This window comes from Triturus cristatus, chromosome 11 (assembly GCF_964204655.1).
Source record: "Triturus cristatus chromosome 11, aTriCri1.1, whole genome shotgun sequence".
Taxonomy (NCBI): Eukaryota; Metazoa; Chordata; class Amphibia; order Caudata; family Salamandridae; genus Triturus; species Triturus cristatus.
The window spans coordinates 173,392,524-173,414,216 of NC_140594.1; the positions used below are offsets into that span (position 1 = coordinate 173,392,524).

At 41.1% G+C, this 21,693-nt stretch overlaps 1 protein-coding gene across 1 annotated transcript in view; it reads left to right on the forward strand.

Moving 5' to 3' along the window:
• The window catches only part of FAM216A (family with sequence similarity 216 member A), a 216,517-nt gene that overhangs the window by 64,666 nt on the left and 130,158 nt on the right, over positions 1-21,693 (forward strand). The window lies entirely within an intron of this gene.

Sequence of the window (21,693 nt, forward strand, 5' to 3'; positions counted from 1 at the left end):
TTCTGCTGCTTCTGTCAGCAGTAGTACACGGCTAACCCACCAGTAACCTGAATAGATATTGGAGTATCTGAAACAACACAGTAACCTGAGTCGGCATACACAGGATCAGAGAGACGAAAAAACTCCTAAAAGCCATTCAAACTCTCACAATTTCAAAAGCACTTAGCTCGGGTGGGTCCATTTGTCATCTTTACAAGAATGTTTTGCCATGGTTTCCTAGACCTTTGGCCAGGAATACTACCTCTTGACCCCTGCTTAATGCTCAGAGGCATTCTAAAGCATATGATAGTGGAGCGACAATGTATACAGGCCTATCATTGGTTTGGCCTAGTACGCACCTATTCCAATCAATATTTTGTATATAAATTTTGATTCTAATGTTTCTTTACCACCTTTGATTGTTTCATTACTTTTTCACGTTCAAACCACATATGAGAACCTCTTTCTTCACCCTTTTCCTGACAACCGCTTACTGTCTTAATGATTGAATGAAGATTGTTTTTTCAAAAATATATAATGAAAGTTTTTTTCTTAAAAACTTTTATTTTTCATTTGGCCCTTTCTCTCTGTGATTTAAATTAATGTGTAGGATAACTTTCTGTATGACCGTTTGAACCAATTTCTCTGGCCCCCACACTCCTGAGGTGGGTCAAAAAATACTTCTGGACCAAGTGTTGTTCATACTGGATTGATTCCCAGGTCCTCAGATGTTTTCTGGGAGAACCCCATTAATATTTAATAGTGCATTTGCCAGATAGTTCATCATCTACTGCATAATCTGCAGATTTGAACAGAATTGTTTCTAGTTTAAATGGTTCAAATGTTACTAAGAACACAGCAACACGTGTTGCTGCGCAGAGGAAGCACCTTTGCAAAGGTTGACTGGTCACCTTTCTGTTGCTTATAGCTATATTTGGGTGTTAAATTGGTACTGATAAGGTGAGGTCTATGCCCAGACAGTGTTAACAAGTGTAACAAGGAATGTGAAAATAATTAAGTAATGCTATCACAAAATGTGCCGCATTACACCGCATAATTCAGCCAACCCCTGCCGCATAATTCTAGGATCCCTGCATTTAATGACTCTCTCTAGGTGACACCTTTTAAATGGGCAGCTATATCGATTAATATCACTGCACAAGTAAGGGGTCTTTTTTTGGACTAACTGCCCTTTGCTACTATCATCATTTAAAAGCAACCTGCAGTGATGTCATAGTCTACACTTCTCATGCCTGGACCGGTGGCATTGATCGAGATGACGCTCATCTAATGGTAGAATGGAAGAGTGACAGAAGGGATATCTGGTGAATGTATGCCCCATTCGTACTTTTCCAACAAAATTAGGAGGGGGGCTAATTTCAGCAATACTCTATGCGGATGACACTATTGTACACCGGTGGGCCTTCAAAATCAGGTGGATGCTTTTACAACTTATTGCCTAGTTAATTAATTAAAAACGAACATTGCAAAAACTAAATTACTGATATTCTCTAAAGCAAAGAAAAGGAGAAATCAGTTAAAATGGTGTATCAGATTCTATAAATTGCACGTCGTAAAGGAATATAAATATTCAGGTATACTTTTTAAAGATAATAATTAACTTGAAGGCTCTTATGGCCTCCCAGGAGCAGAGAGCGAAGGCTGTCTTTAATTTATGAAGAAGATGGACTTTGCTCTGGGGCACAAGTCTTAAAAGAAATGTATACCCTAAAATTAGTGAGTTTATTGCTGTACTTATCGGAAATGTTGGTGGAAGCAGATATATTACAACTGCAATCAGCAGAAATGGTAACTTGGAAAAACTGGTTGAGGCTTCGAAAAAGCTCAATCAATAGTGTGGTTAGACTAGAGTTTTGCCTCATTAACATTAAACAAAGATATTGGCATCAAATTATTAATTATGGAGCAAAATTATGGTTGTCACCTATGGGTTTATTTAGTAATTTATTAAAATGCCAGTTACAACTGAGGGATACATCCCGTTGGGCGAGGAATCTATGGAATGTTTTTCAGGCCATGAATTTGCCTTCAGCTTTTACTCAAAATGAACTTCAATTGAGTGTTAGTAAAGGTAAAATAAAAAAACATAATAAAAATTCACTCTCTGCAATTGGATATTAATGGTCACAGGAAGAGACCCCAGCTTGCCCGTTTACTACAAACAGATTGCAAAGGCCAGTTGCAACAGTATCTAAAAGATATAAATGCAAAAAACTTAAGACTTTGGATGCCGAAGATGAAAATAGGTCAAGTGCCGTCACCTATTAAGTAGAAATATAGTGCTTTGATTTTTAGCAAGGATCCCCAAATAGAGGCTCGCAGCCCTTGCTGTGCACACTGCACTTTGACCTTTTGCCACATATTCATTTTTTGCAGTGTATTAAAATGGGAAATAAACAAACTTTTAGAAAGCTTCAGATATGACATACTCAAGATTTATTATTTTTAATATTAGAATGTAGCAATACCAAACTACGCTATAGGGTGGATACATTTTTAGAAATGGTAAACAATAGTTCGAGCAAAGAAGGCAAATTCTAAGTTTAATTTGCAGTTAGCGCTGGTGGCGATAATGAGTAGGCTCTGTAATATAATTGCTGTTGTGTGATTATATTGATTGAGGTCCTTACGATTTCGGAAGAGTTCAATTGTATCTCGATTAATCTATTTATTGCATTTATAATGTATATACAAAGTCACTCTATACTTAAGGAAGCAATGGGCACTGTATTTGAGTAGAGGAATGGGACTGTAAGATTGACTACGTCAGTGTTGTTTTGTGTTATTTTAAAGTGAAAGTAACTGTAATGTTTGTGCGCCTTGTTTGGCTCAAAGCAAACTATAAATTAAATGATTTATTTTTTATTTTTTTTAAACAGAAGGTATTAAAATGGATGGATCAGTGAATGACAGTGTGAGGTTGTATAGTTGGATAAAAAATTACAAGTAAGTATGAATGAATGAGTGCATGCATGAGGATTGATATTTGGATGGATGGATATGTGAGAGAGAGGATGGATCAACAAATTTGTATGGGAAGGAGGTATGGATGAGTGAATGAAAAGGTACACAAACGGATGGGAATAATAATGAATACGTGAGAATGGGCAGATTAATGTACATAATGTGAAATAGGAAATATGGATAAAGCACTGGATGTTGGCTTAGATACATTAACTACGTGAGTTTGGAATGACAGTAAGAAGGGAGGAATGAGTGAAAGTTAGGACACCCAGATCATTCTAAGGCTTGAAACAAGTCAGTCCTCCTGGACATGTCAGGGCTTAGCTCAACTCTTCAAAACAGAGATTTACACTTTAGGAGCAGCATATATGTGACTCTGCCACCGTCTGGCCACCATCTGGCCTAAGGAAATCAGACCATTTACAAATACCTTTACACAAGTGAAGAGCTTGGGTCTGATCATGGACTCCAATCTCTCCCTCCAACTACTTTTCCACCAAGTGACCGAAAATACATTCTTCACACATGAGAATTCTAGGCAGGATTTTCACTCACCTGAGATTCACTCCAGGTGTCTGGTCCAGGTCTCTGACTTTAGTACATAAATGTTATCAAGCTTCGTCTATGCCAGTGGGCTGTATACTGGTCTCCTGAGTCATCTAGTCAGTATAGCGGATCTGAAATGCTGCAGCCAGGCAAATGCTACATTTAAGCGGGACAAACACATCACCCTGCCTCAAGGCTCTGCAGTGACTGCCAGTGGCTAGAAGACTCCCATTCAAAGCTGTCTGCATCGCACAATGCATGATACACAGACCTGTCTTCCTTCAATAAAAACTCACGCGCTACTTCCCAAGAATGACTCTCAGATCCAGAATGGCACAGCTCCTGATCATACTACCTTACGGAAAAACTTGATTTGGTTAGGCAATATTTCACTCTTCAGACTTGCAAGCTTTGGTACAAGCTTCCAAAGTAAGCAAGGATAATCATCAAGTACTTTGAGCTTAAAAGGGCTATATAGACCTGGGTGTTTACTGAAACACAGTGCTAGCCAAACTAATCTCATTAGGTCAGCTGGTCGGCACATGCAAGCTGTGATGCTGCCTCTCACACTCTGTCTTCGACACTCTTCTCAAAATATTGCGGGGTATCCTGACTCCCCTTTGCATGCATAGGCTCAGCGATGCTTGACGCACCTTGCTTGCACCATGTCTCCAAACCTCACTTTGCATGTCACACATAAACCTAACTACAGTCAACACTGTTTTATCCATGCACTCCTGAGGCACCCCCCCCATGAAACCGATTCAAATCAGAGAGTGTCACAATCTTACCAGAACTACAAAGCGCTATGTGAATGATACAAATGGAGTTGCCACTTATTCGACCACCCTGAAATCACTTCGCTCCCCACAGGTGGTATGAAAATGCTGTACAAACACTCGTACAACAATGAGCCATACAGTGACCTGAAAAGAGGAAACAAGTACGAATTGCTATCACGCTCACAAGTATTACACTTTCATCTTCCCAAAGACTGATTTAGGCAGAGTAGACAGGTTTGCCATGAATTCAACAATAAAGCCCTCAAAACTGGCTCCGGCACTCGAAAATAAATGATCTATTTTTATTTTTTATTTTATATAGCGCGAACTCGACCCGAAGATATCAGGTATCAGAGCGCTTTACATCATCACCAGTTTTCGTTATAAGTTTCGTTATAAATGGACGCATTCATTTTTAGGTCTCGCCTGGTGTAGGCTGCGCGCATGCGCAGTCTCGCTGGAGAGATTTAGTGTTAACAGGGTATTTTCTGTAAGGGGCTTTAAGGCCGGCCCCTCTGTTCCATTGGCCAGTGTCACCGTTTATGCTAAACGGTAACAGGGTATTTTCTGTAAGGGGCTTTAAGCCCCGCCCCTCTGTTCCATTGGCCGGCGTCACCGTTTAGGCTAAACGATGGCCAGCCATTGGAACAGAGGTGTCGATGACGTTTTTGCTTGGCTTTTCGAGCCGTCCCATTTGGACGGACTCGCTTGCCTTGCGTTGGTCGCAAAAGGTTTCTTATCTTTATGGGGCCAAACACATGGCCCCATAAAGACAAGAAACCTTTTGGCAGGTGAGGCCGTCCAAGTGGCTGGGCAGAAAAAGCAGAGCAAATACGTCATGGCGTGCGCTTGTATTTTAATTCATCTGTTCTTGTCTTTGTGCAGACAGTCTGAGCACAACACCGCCCACTGCACGAGCATGCTGCTGTGCTAACGGGGCTGCACCGGTGTGCGTGCTCTGCCTGCCAGCAGGGACGGGGACACAGGTCCCATCTGCAGCTCTCTCCGGCCACCATTGTGCACCAAGCCACAGGGTTCTTTAAAAGGACCTGCCTGCCGAGTAGCGCACCCCTGCAGACCCCGGAATTTGGCGCTATTTGTGTTGTGTCATCCGCCTAGTTTGGTCTCTTCTACAACCGCCCAGCTGGGAGGCGAGCACCGTAAGTTTGCAGCCGGAGTGGGTGGCCTCAGCTCACACGAGGACCTGCAGCCAGAGGTGTACCCGGGAGGAGAGTGAAGTTTAAGGGAGGTGGTCATTGTGAAGAGCGAGGCGCAGAGGCAGCTCCAGGCTCCAGGACGCTGCTGTGTTTTCTGTCGGAGGCTGGAAAGCTCAGGCAGCCGGAGCAGTGCGTTTCTTGCACCCACCACCTTTCCTCAGCACTCACCGTGAGATCATTCCAGCCTACATTCCAAAGGCGGGGTCTAGCGCCGGGGAGCCAGACCACACCACACCCCGAAAAATGCACACTGTGTCTACCTAACTTTCCATTTCAGACTTTGTTTTTGCAACACAAGCTTATTTTTTATTCAAACACTAAAGAAAGACATTTGACGATATTACACACCACTTCGACGGAAAGCGAACACTTCATTTAAAAAAAAATATATATATATATATTTTCCTCTGGACTTAGGCACTTGCAAAAATTGCGATAAACAAAGTTTTGGTTGTCGGAATGGGAACGAATACTGCAAAATACAGCGACTGCTGAGTCGCATTGGACCAATAAAACATTTTGACTCAAGGACTCTGGCTTTTTTCGTGACTCTTTAGGAACCGGGAAACTCTGAGCAGGACCCAGTGGCCCTTGAAAAGAGAAGTGACTGCTTCGCAGAGAAGTGCTGGCGCTGCTCTGTGAAGAGTGCTACACATGCAAAAAGCAAGTGCTGCTGTTGTCCTGTTGAAAGTGCCCCAAAGCGACGAAGTGACAATTCTGGGTTACTCAAAGTGCACCACTCGTGCAGAAAAGTACTGGCACTGCCCTGTAGAAAGTGCTGCAGTATTGCTGACAAGAGCTGGTACTGCCCTGTTACAAGTGCTACAATACCTTGTTGCTTGCTACCCCCTGCCATATATTAAAAAAAAGAAGCACCACTGTGATGGTTCAGTGACTAAATATCGAGGGACAAAATATCGGCTATACAAAAAATCGACACTAAAATATCGAGGGACAGAATATCGACTCCCTATCTACAAACAGGTAAGTACTAAAATATCGATTCCAAAATATAGACTGTCAAAATATAGTTAGCCAAAATATCCGATTTTTTTAATGTACTAAAAATAATATAAAATTAATTAAATATTAAAAACAATTAAATTAAACATACATAATATAATATAAAATAGCTTAAAATGTAAACATAATATAAGTAATTTAAAAAAGTTGCGATTTTGTTGGATACTGAGAGCGTAAAAATTACTCTTCCCACTCCAGTCAGTGCAACAGTAGGGAAAGTGTTGGATAACGTAGGGGTAAAAATTACTATTCCCCCTCCAGTGAGTGCAACAGTAGGGAAAGCGTTGGATAGCGTAGAGGTAAAAATTACTATTCCCACTCCAGAGAGTGCAACAGTAGGGAAAGCGTTGGATAGCGGGAGGGTAACAATTACTATTCCCACTCCAGAGAGTGCAACACTAGGGAAAGCGTTGGATAGCGCAGGGGTAAAAATTACGATTCCCACTCCAGTGAGTGCAACAGTAGGGAAAGCGTTGGATAGTGGGAGGGTAACAATTACTATTCCCACTCCAGAGAGTGCAACAGTAGGGAAAGTGTTGGATAGCGGGAGGGTAACAATTACTATTCCCACTGCAGAGAAACAGCAGGGAAAGGGTTGGATAGCGTAGGGGTAAAAATTACTATTCCCACTCCAGAGAGTGCAACAGTAGGGAAAGCGTTGGATAGCGTAGGGGTAAAAATTACTTCGTAACAAGAGTACCTTCACAGCACCCATGAGTCACAAAGTACTGGATGCCTTTGAGACCATTGTCAAAAAAGATCTAAAGAAGATTGGTTACCATAACACAAAGACCCATAAGAACATAACCCAAAAAGAAGAACATGCTTTAAAAGAATTAGCTAACAAACAAGAAATGACCATACGTCAAGCCGATAAAGGAGGGGCATTAGTAATCATGGACACAGCTTTTTACATGGAAAATGTCAATGAACATGTTAAAGACCCACAGACGTACATGGCAATACCAACGGACCCCACCAATGAATTTCTTGATGTATTGAAAGTCATTGTAAACACAGCCTTGGAACAGGGAGCAATTAATGAGGAAGACAAAAAATATCTGATCAAAACTCATCCATCTACACCCTACATTTACATGCTCCCCAAAATGCACAAAAACGCAACAAAACCACCGTTTAGACCCATAGTGTCTACCGTGAATTCATTGCACGAACCTGTTGGGAAATACCTCGATAAACACCTCCAAGCTTCGGTTCAATCAATGACTACCTATATCAAGGACACTGCCGACTTTCTTAACATCCTAGAGTCTGTTCGTGATCTGATAACCATGGATACCATCTTATGCACCATTGACGTAAAATCACTTTACACTTCCATACCACATGACAGAGGCATTGAGGCTATTGAATCATTCTTAATGACCACAGACAAACCAGAGAATCTGAAAGTATTCATCATGGAACTCATGCACTTCACCCTTTATCACAGCTACTTTGAATGGGCAGGATCTTTTTACATTCAATGCTCGGGTACTTCCATAGGTAATTGTGCCGCCCCGACCTACGCGAACCTCTATATGCATCGCTTTGAATTGGATAACATTCTATCTAAACAGGATTGGACCAGACACCTTATTCTTTACAAAAGGTACATTGATGAAATTTTCATATTATGGAATGGGTCTATTAACAAACTTGAATCCCTAATTCAATCTCTCAATACAGTAGATCAACGCATTCAATTTACCCACTGCATCAACAAAGAATCAATACCATTTCTTGATACACACATCACTATCATCAAGGATATCTCACCACTCAGGTATAAACTAAACCCACTGATCGAAATAATCTTCCTTATTACCACAGTTTCCACCAACCATCACTCAAGCAACACCTACCCTACTCTCAACTCTTGAGATTAAAAAGAATCTCAAGCACCAATGATCTCTTCGAATCAAGTAAACGTACCTGCATCTCTAAATTTGAACAACAAAAGTATCCCACAAAAATTCTGGATAACGCCATTCTCAAATCAGAGAAATCTACCCGACAAATGTTACTGTTACCTAAATCTACTAAAACATCAGACCAGAGAATGACATTTGTATTCAAATATTCAACACAAAGTTTCAACATAAAAAAACAATTCTCAGATATTGGCCAATGCTAAGCACGGAAGTAGACTTTAACAACATCTTTGAAGTACCACCCAGGTTCGCTTACCAAAGATCATGCAATCTGAAACAAATAATATCCAAAGCGGATGAATCGATCACAAGCAATTTCAAAGGCACTTTACCTTGTTTAAACTGTGGCAATTGCAATTCTATTATTAAGGGTACCACCATTCAACATCCGCTACAAGGACACTCAATCAAACTAAGAGTTACAGCCACATGTAACAGTCAGAATCTCATTTACATGTTGAAATGTCCATGTGGCCTGGTGTATGTGGGCAAGACGGAGAGAAAGATTCGTATAAGAATCAACGAACACAAAAGCAATATCCGGACACAACAGGCTAAATCTCCTATCGCCACCCATTTTCATCAGTACCAACACAACATTTGTCAACTTCGTTTTTTGGTTCTTGAACTAATCCCCCATCTCAGGGGACGAGACAATTGTCAACATCTACTGCAAAGAGAAATATTTTGGATCCACAAGCGCAATTCTACGCATCCAAAAGGTCTCAATGAACATTACAACCTTGGCTGCTTCCTATAATCAGGTCCTTTTTCACACACAGATACAATGCTCCCTACTTGGACTCCTCAGCACCTCTGGTCCTTTGTAATTTTCATGTTAAATGCATTATTTACCTTGTAACATTTGTTTATAATATGTTCTTTTCACTAGCAATATCCCTCGTTGTTGAATTGCAACCATGGCAATCTCTTTTTGATGTTAACATTACTCTTACAGTAATCTTACTTTATTTCATGTCAATTTATCCCCCACTCCTATTTGAATCTCTGACATCACCTTCCTTTTCCACCACGGCAGTGTTAACATGCATGCTCACGCATCCACGTCACATTTTACCTTATTACACTTTGGAACTACTAGTCTTTTTTGTAGTTCCAATCATACCGTCATTCCACTCACTTTACGTGGTATTATACCACATGATCATGACCTCTCACACCATACAGTGTACTCTTAATTTTCTTATCTTCTTTCTCTTAATTAACTAGCTTGACGACGTACCTACGTTCTATTCACGACTTTACTCACTTGATCTCAGCACCCTATACTCGGGAACTACTAGTCTTTTTTCTATGTAGTTCCTATCTACTCGCGTCTAACTTGCGACCCTACTTAATCACGTGGGCTCATACCACATGATTACGATCGTTTACACCGCCCGGAGTACAATGTAACGGTTCTCCCGGCTCCTTGAGGATCCGTCAACGTTCATCACAATCCGTAAGTCTGCCTTGCACTTCCTGATAATGGTTTAAAACCACATATCCCTCTTCTAGCCTGACGTTATATTTCATTATCACACTGTTTTTTCTTTCTCTGATATACACGCGTAGCTACAGTTTATTAACACCGTCATGAATGCTACACACTCTGTGCTTTAGACATTTGTTTCGCTTGGTGATTGTTTGAAACTGCACAATCGTTTTCTTCTTTAACCCTCACGCTACATACACCAGACACACGTCTCTTTTTCTGTTATACGTGGTCAGCACCGTGGTGAGTTTGAAATACACGTTCTTATCTTTCTCACAATCTTTTCACGATTTTTTCCGTTATACGTGATCGGCACCATGGTGAGTTTGAAATACACGTTCTTATCTTTCTCACAATCTCTTCACGATTTTTGTTTTACGATAAGATTCGGAAGCAGGGCTTCCTTAGACATGACACTCAGGGTGAACGGATGGTTCACGGCTCCATCAATTCCGATTGATGTAATCACTACCTTTTTTACCCCAAGACCTGATGGGCACATTCTACTTCGTTTTATTTAAAATGATCTCATTCTCAGACTGATTCCTACACTTGTCCTTTCAGAGCGTCGCCCCTGAAGAAGGGCTTAAACAAGCCCGAAATGCATTGGGCATTTGGATTAATGATACGATTAATGGATATTTGGATTAACGATACCATGAATATAATTCTACAAAATTATACTAAAGAAAGTGTCTAATAAACTTTGACGACGTTCAAAACTACCTTGAGTCATCAGCTGAATCTATAAAAAGAGACATCATCTCTAAAACCGAGTGCATCACGAATGACATATTCCTATTTAGGAACGTGCTTACTGTCGATTAGTTGAACTCCCTACTCAGGGGGACTTATTCGTTTGCACCCACTACCTTGCTTAAATGGTCAACTGGAATACACGGAGTGCGCAGATTCTGTTTTAGACTTTCTTGTTATCACCCTTTCCTGAGTGACACAGAAAGCGCACCACCATACATATGGATGAATCTGAAGATATTCCCGAACAAAGAGCACAAACCTTCATGTATACTAATGAAGAAACCCAACGTATTTACGCACTGTTTGAGGACACTACTAGATCCAGTCACAGTACTACATCTGTTCAATCTAACATTAGACAACTACTATACACGTCGAAAAGAACCATTAATCAAAAACTTCACGCCAGTACCCTAATAAGGTACCACACGGTACACAGGATCCCAAGAGGGTTAAGAATTGCTCTCAAATCTACCCTTTGCAAAAATAATCCACGGTTCACAAAAAAATGGGAAGCAATTCTCAATAAATGTTCACTAGATCTGATCCTATTGATAGTGGAAGAGTTATCTAAACTTCTTGAAGATCTTCATAAAGAGATCGACGAACTTCGTGAAGAAATCTCTAGTAAAATCTCTGACATCGATTGGAATGCCACACTCGCAGATCTTAATAAACAACTCGATGACTACACCAAGGAAATAAATGATTGCAAAACCAGAAAGTTTAAACGCGACAGCGTTGACTATAAATTAGGAGAAGTATATACATGGGCGGAAGCCTATGCCTACAAGAGACAGCAACGCCAACAAACAGGACAGAGATCAGACACAGATGCAACATCTTCTGATGACTCATCCACCAGAGATAAGACACCCAGGATCCCCCAAATTTCACAACCCAATCCCAGACCAGCAGAAACCAGAGACCTACAACAAACAGCCAGTGAAGGCCCCACAACTAGTGGTCAAGGTCAATCTCATTTTTTAGGGGCAAGCACAAGACCACTCGGAGATCCAGGCGGAAAAATACCAACAAAATCAGTGGCGAAGAGCACACGCAGTCAGAAAACCTCGTAATCAACATCTCTTCTTTCCATCTCACACGACTTCAAATTCTGACACTCCAAAAAGGAACTTCCTTCGTTCCCACTTACCATTCGAATCAACTGGAGACTGAAATCAGTCTTTTCAAATTCATGCGTTCGCTCAGACTTAAGCACTACTTTCGTAACATCCTAAACATCCAAGACACGCCACGGAATAACACCCTAATGGGACTTCGTAACAAGAGTACCTTCACAGCACCCATGAGTCACAAAGTACTGGATGCCTTTGAGACCATTGTCAAAAAAGATCTAAAGAAGATTGGTTACCATAACACAAAGACCCATAAGAACATAACCCAAAAAGAAGAACATGCTTTAAAAGAATTAGCTAACAAACAAGAAATGACCATACGTCAAGCCGATAAAGGAGGGGCATTAGTAATCATGGACACAGCTTTTTACATGGAAAATGTCAATGAACATGTTAAAGACCCACAGACGTACATGGCAATACCAACGGATCCCACCAACGAATTTCTGGATGTATTGAAAGTCATTGTAAACACAGCCTTGGAACAGGGAGCCATTAATGAGGAAGACAAAAAATATCTGATCAAAACTCATCCATCTACACCCTACATTTACATGCTCCCCAAAATGCACAAAAACGCAACAAAACCACCGTTTAGACCCATAGTGTCTACCGTGAATTCATTGCACGAACCTGTTGGGAAATACCTCGATAAACACCTCCAAGCTTCGGTTCAATCAATGACTACCTATATCAAGGACACTACCGACTTTCTTAACACCCTAGAGTCTGTTCGTGATCTGATAACCATGGATACCATCTTATGCACCATTGACGTAAAATCACTTTACACTTCCATACCACATGACAGAGGCATTGAGGCTATTGAATCATTCTTAATGACCACAGACAAACCAAAGAATCTGAAAGTATTCATCATGGAACTCATGCACTTCACCCTTTATCACAGCTACTTTGAATGGGCAGGATCTTTTTACATTCAATGCTCGGGTACTTCCATGGGTAATTGTGCCGCCCCGACCTACGCGAACCTCTATATGCATCGCTTTGAATTGGATAACATTCTATCTAAACAGGATTGGACCAGACACCTTATTCTTTACAAAAGGTACATTGATGACATTTTCATATTATGGAATGGGTCTATTAACCAACTTGAATCCCTAATTGAATCTCTCAATACAGTAGATCAACGCATTCAATTTACCCACTGCATCAACAAAGAATCAATACCATTTCTTGATACACACATCACTATCAATCAAGGATATCTCACCACTCAGGTATACACTAAACCCACTGATCGACATAATCTTCTTCATTACCACAGTTTCTACCAACCATCACTCAAGCAACACCTACCCTACTCTCAACTCTTGAGATTAAAAAGAATCTCAAGCACCAATGATCTCTTCGAATCAAGTAAACGTACCTGCATCTCTAAATTTGAACAACGAAAGTATCCCACAAAAATTCTGGATAACGCCATTCTCAAATCAGAGAAATCTACCCGACAAATGTTACTGTTCCCTAAATCTACTAAAACATCAGACCAGAGAATGACATTTGTATCCAAATATTCAACACAAAGTTTCAACATAAAAAAACCGATTCTCAGATATTGGCCAATGCTAAGCACGGAAGTAGACTTTAACAACATCTTTGAAGTACCACCCAGGTTCGCTTACCAAAGATCACGCAATCTGAAACAAATAATATCCAAAGCGGATGAATCGATCACAAGCAATTTCAAAGGCACTTTACCTTGTTTAAACTGTGGCAATTGCAATTCTATTATTAAGGGTACCACCATTCAACATCCGCTACAAGGACACTCAATCAAACTAAGAGTTACAGCCACATGTAACAGTCAGAATCTCATTTACATGTTGAAATGTCCATGTGGCCTGGTGTATGTGGGCAAGATGGAGAGAAAGATTCGTATAAGAATCAACGAACACAAAAGCAATATCCGCACACAACAGGCTAAATCTCCTATCGCCACCCATTTTCATCAGTACCAACACAACATTTGTCAACTTCGTTTTTTGGTTCTTGAACTAATCCCCCATCTCAGGGGACGAGACAATTGTCAACATCTACTGCAAAGAGAAATATTTTGGATCCACAAGCTCAATTCTACGCATCCAAAAGGTCTCAATGAACTTTACGACCTTGGCTGCTTCCTATAATCAGGTCCTTTTTCACACACAGAAACAATGCTCCCTACTTGGACTCCTCAGCACCTCTGGTCCTTTGTAATTTTCATGTTAAATGCATTATTTACCTTGTAACATTTGTTTATAATATGTTCTTTTCGCTAGCAATATCCCTCGTTGTTGAATTGCAACCATGGCAATCTCTTTTTGATGTTAACATTACTCTTACAGTAATCTTACTTTATTTCATGTCAATTTATCCCCCACTCCTATTTGAATCTCTGACATCACCTTCCTTTTCCACCACGGCAGTGTTAACCTGCATGCTCACGCATCCACGTCACATTTTACCTTATTACACTTTGGAACTGCTAGTCTTTTTTGTAGTTCCAATCATACCGTCATTCCACTCACTTTACGTGGTATTATACCACATGATCATGACCTCTCACACCATTCAGTGTACTCTTAATTTTCTTATCTTCTTTCTCTTAATTAACTAGCTTGACGACGTACCTACGTTCTATTCACGACTTTACTCACTTGATCTCAGCACCCTAAACTCGGGAACTACTAGTCTTTTCTCTATGTAGATCCTATCTACTCGCGTCTAACTTGCGACCCTACTTAATCACATGGGCTCATACCACATGATTACGATCGTTTACACCGCCCGGAGTACAATGTAACGGTTCTCCCGGCTCCTTGAGGATCCGTCAACGTTCATCACAATCCGTAAGTCTGCCTTGCACTTCCTGATAATGGTTTAAAACCGCATATCCCTCTTCTAGCCTGACGTTATATTTCATTATCACACTGTTTTTTCTTTCTCTGATATACACGCGTAGCTACAGTTTATTAACACCGTCATGAATGCTACACACTCTGTGCTTTAGACATTTGTTTCGCTTGGTGATTGTTTGAAACTGCACAATCGTTTTCTTCTTTAACCCTCACGCTACATACACCAGACACACGTCTCTTTTTCCGTTATACGTGGTCAGCACCGTGGTGAGTTTGAAATACACGTTCTTATCTTTCTCACAATCTTTTCACGATTTTTTCCGTTATACGTGATCGGCACCGTGGTGAGTTTGAAATACACGTTCTTATCTTTCTCACAATCTCTTCACGATTTTTGTTTTACGATAAGATTCGGAAGCAGGGCTTCCTTAGACATGACACTCAGGGTGAACGGATGGTTCACGGCCCCATCAATTCCGATTGATGTAATCACTACCTTTTTTACCCCAAGACCTGATGGGCACATTCTACTTCGTTTTATTTAAAATGATCTCATTCTCAGACTGATTCCTACACTTGTCCTTTCAGAGCGTCGCCCCTGAAGAAGGGCTTAAAGAAGCCCGAAATGCATTGGGCATTTGGATTAATGATACGATGAATGGATATTTGGATTAACGATACCATGAATATAATTCTATGAAATTATACTAAAGAAAGTGTCTAATAAACTTTGACGACGTTCAAAACTACCTTGAGTCATCAGCTGAATCTATAAAAAGAGACGTCATCTCTGAAACCGAGTGCATCACGAATGACATATTCCTATTCAGGAACGTGCTTACTGTCGTAAAAATTACTATTCCCACTCCAGTGAGTGCAACAGTAGGGACAACGTTGGATAGCGTAGGGGTAAAAATTACTATTCCAACTCCAAACAGTGCAACAATAGGGAAAGCGTTGAATAGCGTAGAGGTAAAAATTACTATTCCCACTCCAGAGAGTGCAAAAGTAGGGAAAGTAATTATTTAAATTAAATATAAGATGACATTAATTATCAATACTGATACAAAGTTAATTAAACATAATTACCAATTAATAACAATTAATTACCATTTAAAAATATTAATTATGAATTGACAAAAATGTATTACCAATTAATAATAATGAATTACCAATTACAAATTAATTATCAATTATCAATACACATAAATAAAAAAAATAATATTTACTTTATTACAATTAATTTACTTCCCACCCAATTCCCCTACAAACCCACAACCCACTCCCAATAATAAAAAATACAATTCACATTATTATCAATTAATCAATTAATAAAATATTTTTGCAAATAATAAAAATTATTTAGCAATTCATACAAATTATTGACCCATTAATACAAATTTATTACCAATTATTAATTAATTATCAATTAATTATCAATACACATAAATAAAAAATTAATTATTTACTTTATTACAATTAATTTACTTCGCACCCAATTCCCCTACAAACCCACAACCCGCTCCTATTAATAACAAATACAATTAACATAATTATCAATTAATCAATTAATATAAATTAATTACCAATTAATAAAAATAAATTACCAATTAATAATTAATTATCAATTAATTAATTATCAAAACATATAAATATAATTAACATTTAATTAACCATAATTAAATTACTTCCCACCCGATTCCCCTATAAACCCACAACCCGCTACGGAATTAAATTACGCAATAATTAAATTACATAACATTCATTTGTTTAAATAAATTAAACATACATTACAACAATAATACATCATTTTAACACATATACTACCATACATAACACAAAAAATAAAAATTCGATATTATGGTAATCTATATTTTAAAAGTCGATATTATGGTATTCGATATTTTTAAGGTCTATATTTTGGTAATCGATATTTTGTACCCCAATTTTGATATTCTGACCTATCTATATTTTGATGAGTCGATATTCTGTCCACTCTATATTTTAACTTCGATATTCTGGGCAGTCGATATTTTGGAATCGATATTTTGAGTGTTTACCCACTGTGATGCCACCATTGCTGGAAGGACCAGTGTTTTTTTCTTTCCCCCACTTGCCCTCCTGTGTTGCCTTCCGTCAGCAATAAAAAACAAGCATTTGCAATGCAATAGGTCTCGCGTTGGAGCTATTGGCATTGTAAATACCAATGCTTTTTATTTATGTATTTTAAAAACCCGCAAGCGGTGCATGAACACACACTTTGTACTTACACTCGTTGCTAACAAGAAGCAACTCTGGCAGTAACTACGTCTCTTTTACTGCCAGCCTTGCTTCTCGTTAGCAAGCACTAAAAGTACAAAGTGTGTGATTATGCACCACTTGTAGTTTTTCTAAACACATAAATAAAAGACATTGTCATTTGCAATGCCAATAGCTCAAACTCACGCAAATGCGAGACCTATTGCATTGCAAATGCTTGTTTGTGTTAGGCACGGGGAGAATAAGTGATTTGCCCAGAATCACAGGATACTGAGCGCCCCTGCCGAGACTCGAACCCGGTTCCCCAGCTTCGGAGCTCGATTACTCTAGCCCGAAGGCTACATCGTCTTTCCAATCACCCGAAATGGATAACGGAAAAGGCCACAATTTCGTTGTTGTGCTAAATATGTAAGGAGCGTGTCCCTCAAACCATAAATGTTGGTTAAAGAAATGCCTCCATATTTGTATGTGTCTTAAGGGGAGGGTTCCTCTTTCAATGTTCACTCGAGGCCCAGCTCTAGCTGTCTCCGATCTTATGATCTCTGTAAAGTTAGGGGACTCTTTGGGTGCGGTTGCTCCTGATTGGCCACTAATAAAATTCAAGAATAGGCAGAGTGAGGTTTCCTAATATCTCCACTAGTGCACAAAAACACGAATTAATTGAAGGGAAGCACACAAGACAGAAAGTGATGCCTCGATCAGCGAAGCCATGAGGTTTGCAAGGCAACAATGAACACACCAATCACAACAGTGAATGACTGTGTATTGTGCAGACGTTTCCCTTCGCACTAACTTAGCCCCTTTAGTTGTACATGCATCACACTTCCAGCAAGGGTGAAGTTCTCCCAATCCAGACTTTAAAACAAGCATCACAGGTGCCTAATAAAAACAAGCATTGGCATAGCCAATAGGTCTCGCCTTTGGGACCTTATAAGTGTTTAGCCATGCAACAGTTGCATAACTAAATACTTATAAGGTCCCAAAAGCGAGACCTATTGGCTATGCCAAGCGGCCGTGCGGCCGCGATCAAACATCAAAGTGAAAGTGAAAGTAAGCTTGGTCAAGCGCGGCGCGCATGCCCGCGCACATGCACTGTAGCTCTAGGCTGGCCTGGTAGCACTTTTTGGAGCCCTCACAAAATGTCTCGCCAGACCAACGCATGCGCTGGGTCAGGCGAGACCTAATGAATGTGTCCTCATGTAACACAACTGTTGCTCGTGTAAAGCGCTCTGATACCCGATACCTTCGGGTCAAGTTCGCACTAGATAAAACTCCGTAAAAAACAAAAAGGATTGGTAAATGTTTATAGCTTTCGCCTAAGTGGTTAATAATAAGTTGTGTTTTGTTGTAAGTTTTAGCTTGGTGAGCAGGTGTGCAATATAAGTTACTGAAACTTCATGAACGTGTTATGACTTGTTTATTGGGAAAGGCAAGTGCTTGTACTGGTGGCACTATAAACCAGGGGGATTAGCTAAAGGGCGGAGGACAAAGGAAAAAAAACATTCCTCCAAACAAGTATGCGTGAAATGGATGCAGCTATGGGGAGATTAGGTAAAGGGCGGAGGAAAAACCAAACAAGCACAGCGCAACCGCTGCGCAGGCAAAGCCTAAACAATGCATCCTGACACAAGGACATCCAATAAAAGACATAGGACGGAATAAAAACATGCAGCCAACAAAAGTATTGAGTTTTTAAAACATGTGGCTTCTCATGGAAGCCTGAAACTAGCAACAAATCTAAATCCAGTGCGCGTCCGGTTATGTCTAGACAAGGTGCAGCAATGCACTTGGGGAATCACTATATGAGGAATGCATGGCATACACATAAAATGTCACAAGGTGTGTCTGTTGACCCATGTGGTTAAATCAAAACATGCATTACCAGCAACAAATTTGACACTGGCAGTATTAAGATTCCAACCAGTGAAGAGCTGCACCATTGACCAAAGCACTAACCCCTGCGTCATCTCGGCTGAAGTGAGCAAATTTGGGGCGCACGTTGGATATAACCAGAGCTTTAAAACGAATGCCCTAAAAACAAATTAATTCAGCTGCATGTCACAGTCATAATAACGTCCTCGCCCTTCTGCCTATGCAGGACACAGAATTAATAAATCAATGGCACTCTTTAATAAAAAGCTCCCAGGGCTGTAAGTTCACGTTTCAATAACGTCCTGAATCCAATTGGTAAGAATGCCATGACAACATGTCAGAGAAACAAACAGGCGAACGTTTGGTGCACCCAAAAGCAGTGCGATGTTCACTTCCTTATAATGACAATATTACAGCACTATGGCGGTGGCGACAGCAAGAGGCATTCTGCCCAGGCAGCGAAGCCTCTAACCAAAGGAATAAGGATAAAGCCATCATGTTGGCAGCATTTCTCCCATGGCCGATGGCCAAAGCAGCAAACACCTGAGCACGCTGTTGAAAGGAGAGAGTCAAGAGGCAGCCGCATCTGGCGCCAAAGTGGGCTAAATGTATCCGGTGAAAGGCATGGACATGAAGGCGCGGGTTCACTGAAAATACAAAGATAGAACAAGGACAGTGAGGCATGTGTGAAATGCCAGAAACAAAAAGCACACAGAAATCAGCTGTTTTGAAGATACTTTTTGTTGCTCTTGAAGCACAAAACCATAAATACAATTCTTTTCTACGAGTCCTCGCTCCATCAGTGTGAGGTGCCTTGATGCACTGTGCAGCCTACTGGACGGGCTGCAGGGTGAGGACAGAGGCTTACGGCTTCAACATGCCCACAACATGGCTGCTCCATACTGGATTATGAAGGATGTCTGTTCGTTTGGCTATAATACCATGGCAGTAAATGGATGATCCATGTGAAAGCTGGTGTGCAAATCCAGGTGTGATGAGGCCTCCCACAGTCCTGTTGTGCAAAGGTGATTTGGGTGCATTTCAGTTGTACTTACTCAAAGGTGACCTAGGAGAACCATGAAAATGAAGAACCGCAGTATCCCAGGAATGCTTAGGACCCAGCTGTGTAAAGAACTTCATTTCTGCATAATGGACACCCGGAGCGAGACTACAGAGATGCAGGGCTTTGTGGCGCTGGCAGAGTACAATAATAGGGTTCTTTTAACAAATTCTTTTGGTTTTTGCCCACGCTGTTGCTCTCCTTTTGTCCCCTTTTCCCCATTCACTCTTCCGTTGTTTAGCAATATTTACCAGGGGGAACAAGAGTGATTTTCCCTCACCCTCTCTTTGTTGTTGTGAGAGTACAATAATATCCACCAAGGAGGTACTTTCATGACAGGATCCCGTAGTTACTTTAACCAACATCCTCGGGACCTGCCACAATTTGGCCATCCAGAAGTGACGTGCTCACTTCCTCTCAGTCCACAGACCAGAAAGGACTGATCCCCGAGAGTCGACAATGGGGGACGGAGGTGTCTATGTGCCCACTTCTTCGAAATATACAGACACATACAACTGAAAAGCAGTGAGCGCTACACATAGCAGCCTTTGTAAACTAACACCCTGTGTTAACCAGCCAGTGCGCTCTATGCCATGCAGCCAGCCTTACAACATATCAAGCCCCCCAACCATATGCCAAGCACTCACATTCCCTACAACACACATTTGTAAAAGGTGACCTGGGGAAGTGGACGTCCCGCGCGCATGCAGCAGGCATTTGTGTGAATAAGTGAGTTATTGAGAAGCTCTTAATCCATGGCAAAGCCGATGATAGGCCCATTCGTTGTGCCGTAGGGAAAGTGAGTGCTAATGTTGTGTAACACAGGGCCTTGCTTGGCATCAAGCACGCAACTCACGCGGGGCTCCGCACAGTAGCATAGTCAGGGTTTCATGGACCCTAGTGGAAGGAAACTGCCCCTTTTGACTGCTGCTAGAATTATAGTATACAGCAATAGTCAGGATTCATTGGGCACCTCGGGCTTCTGGGCCCCTGTGCAACTGCACCTGCTGCCCCAGTGGAAGCCATGCCCTTACCTCCGCACATACCTGCATGCCCTGAAAGGCAGCGGTAAACAGACCATGTGTCCCTGCAGCCCCATGCCTGTTTGTTGCGCCATGGGCTGTGTATTGTGTAGTAGTGCATCTGTAGTCACATAAGGCAAAGTTTAACATTGCATTGCACTGAGCTCCGAGGTGCGGAGCGTGACGCCTGACCCCTGCCCACTAGACATCTTCTCCAGCAATTGTTTGCTCAGAGAGCGCCCTAGGGACAGAGGAAACCAGGACCGGATCACTGGGGAAGGGAGTACACCCCGCAGCCTGCCTGCAAGATGGAGAGGAGCAAAGCAGAGGAGACGGAAGGGAGTAGGAAGAGTCAGCAGGCAAAGAAATGGTGACCCCAGCTGTACAGAGGAGCAAGTGAGAAGGCACAGCAACAACCCAAAAGGGAGAGAAAGGAGTACACGAGAACACACAGAAACAACCTACATGGGAGAAAAAAAGAAATGCACCTAAGCGCACGCACGCACATTAAAAAAAATAGGGATTGTGGGTGAAGGAGGGAGACATAAGGGGAAAGTAAGCACGGGTGCATGTCTCGAAGTAATAACTATATAGCCGATAGTGGGAGGAGGGTGGGAGTGCTTGCTTGTAAATAACAAAGAAGTTTGCAGATGAATAGGAGTACTTGGGCCATGGGACACTGATAAGACGGGCTGAGCAGTAACAACCGGAAATAGTATGCTACAGCCAATAGAAACGGAGGAAAAGTAAGCAAGCA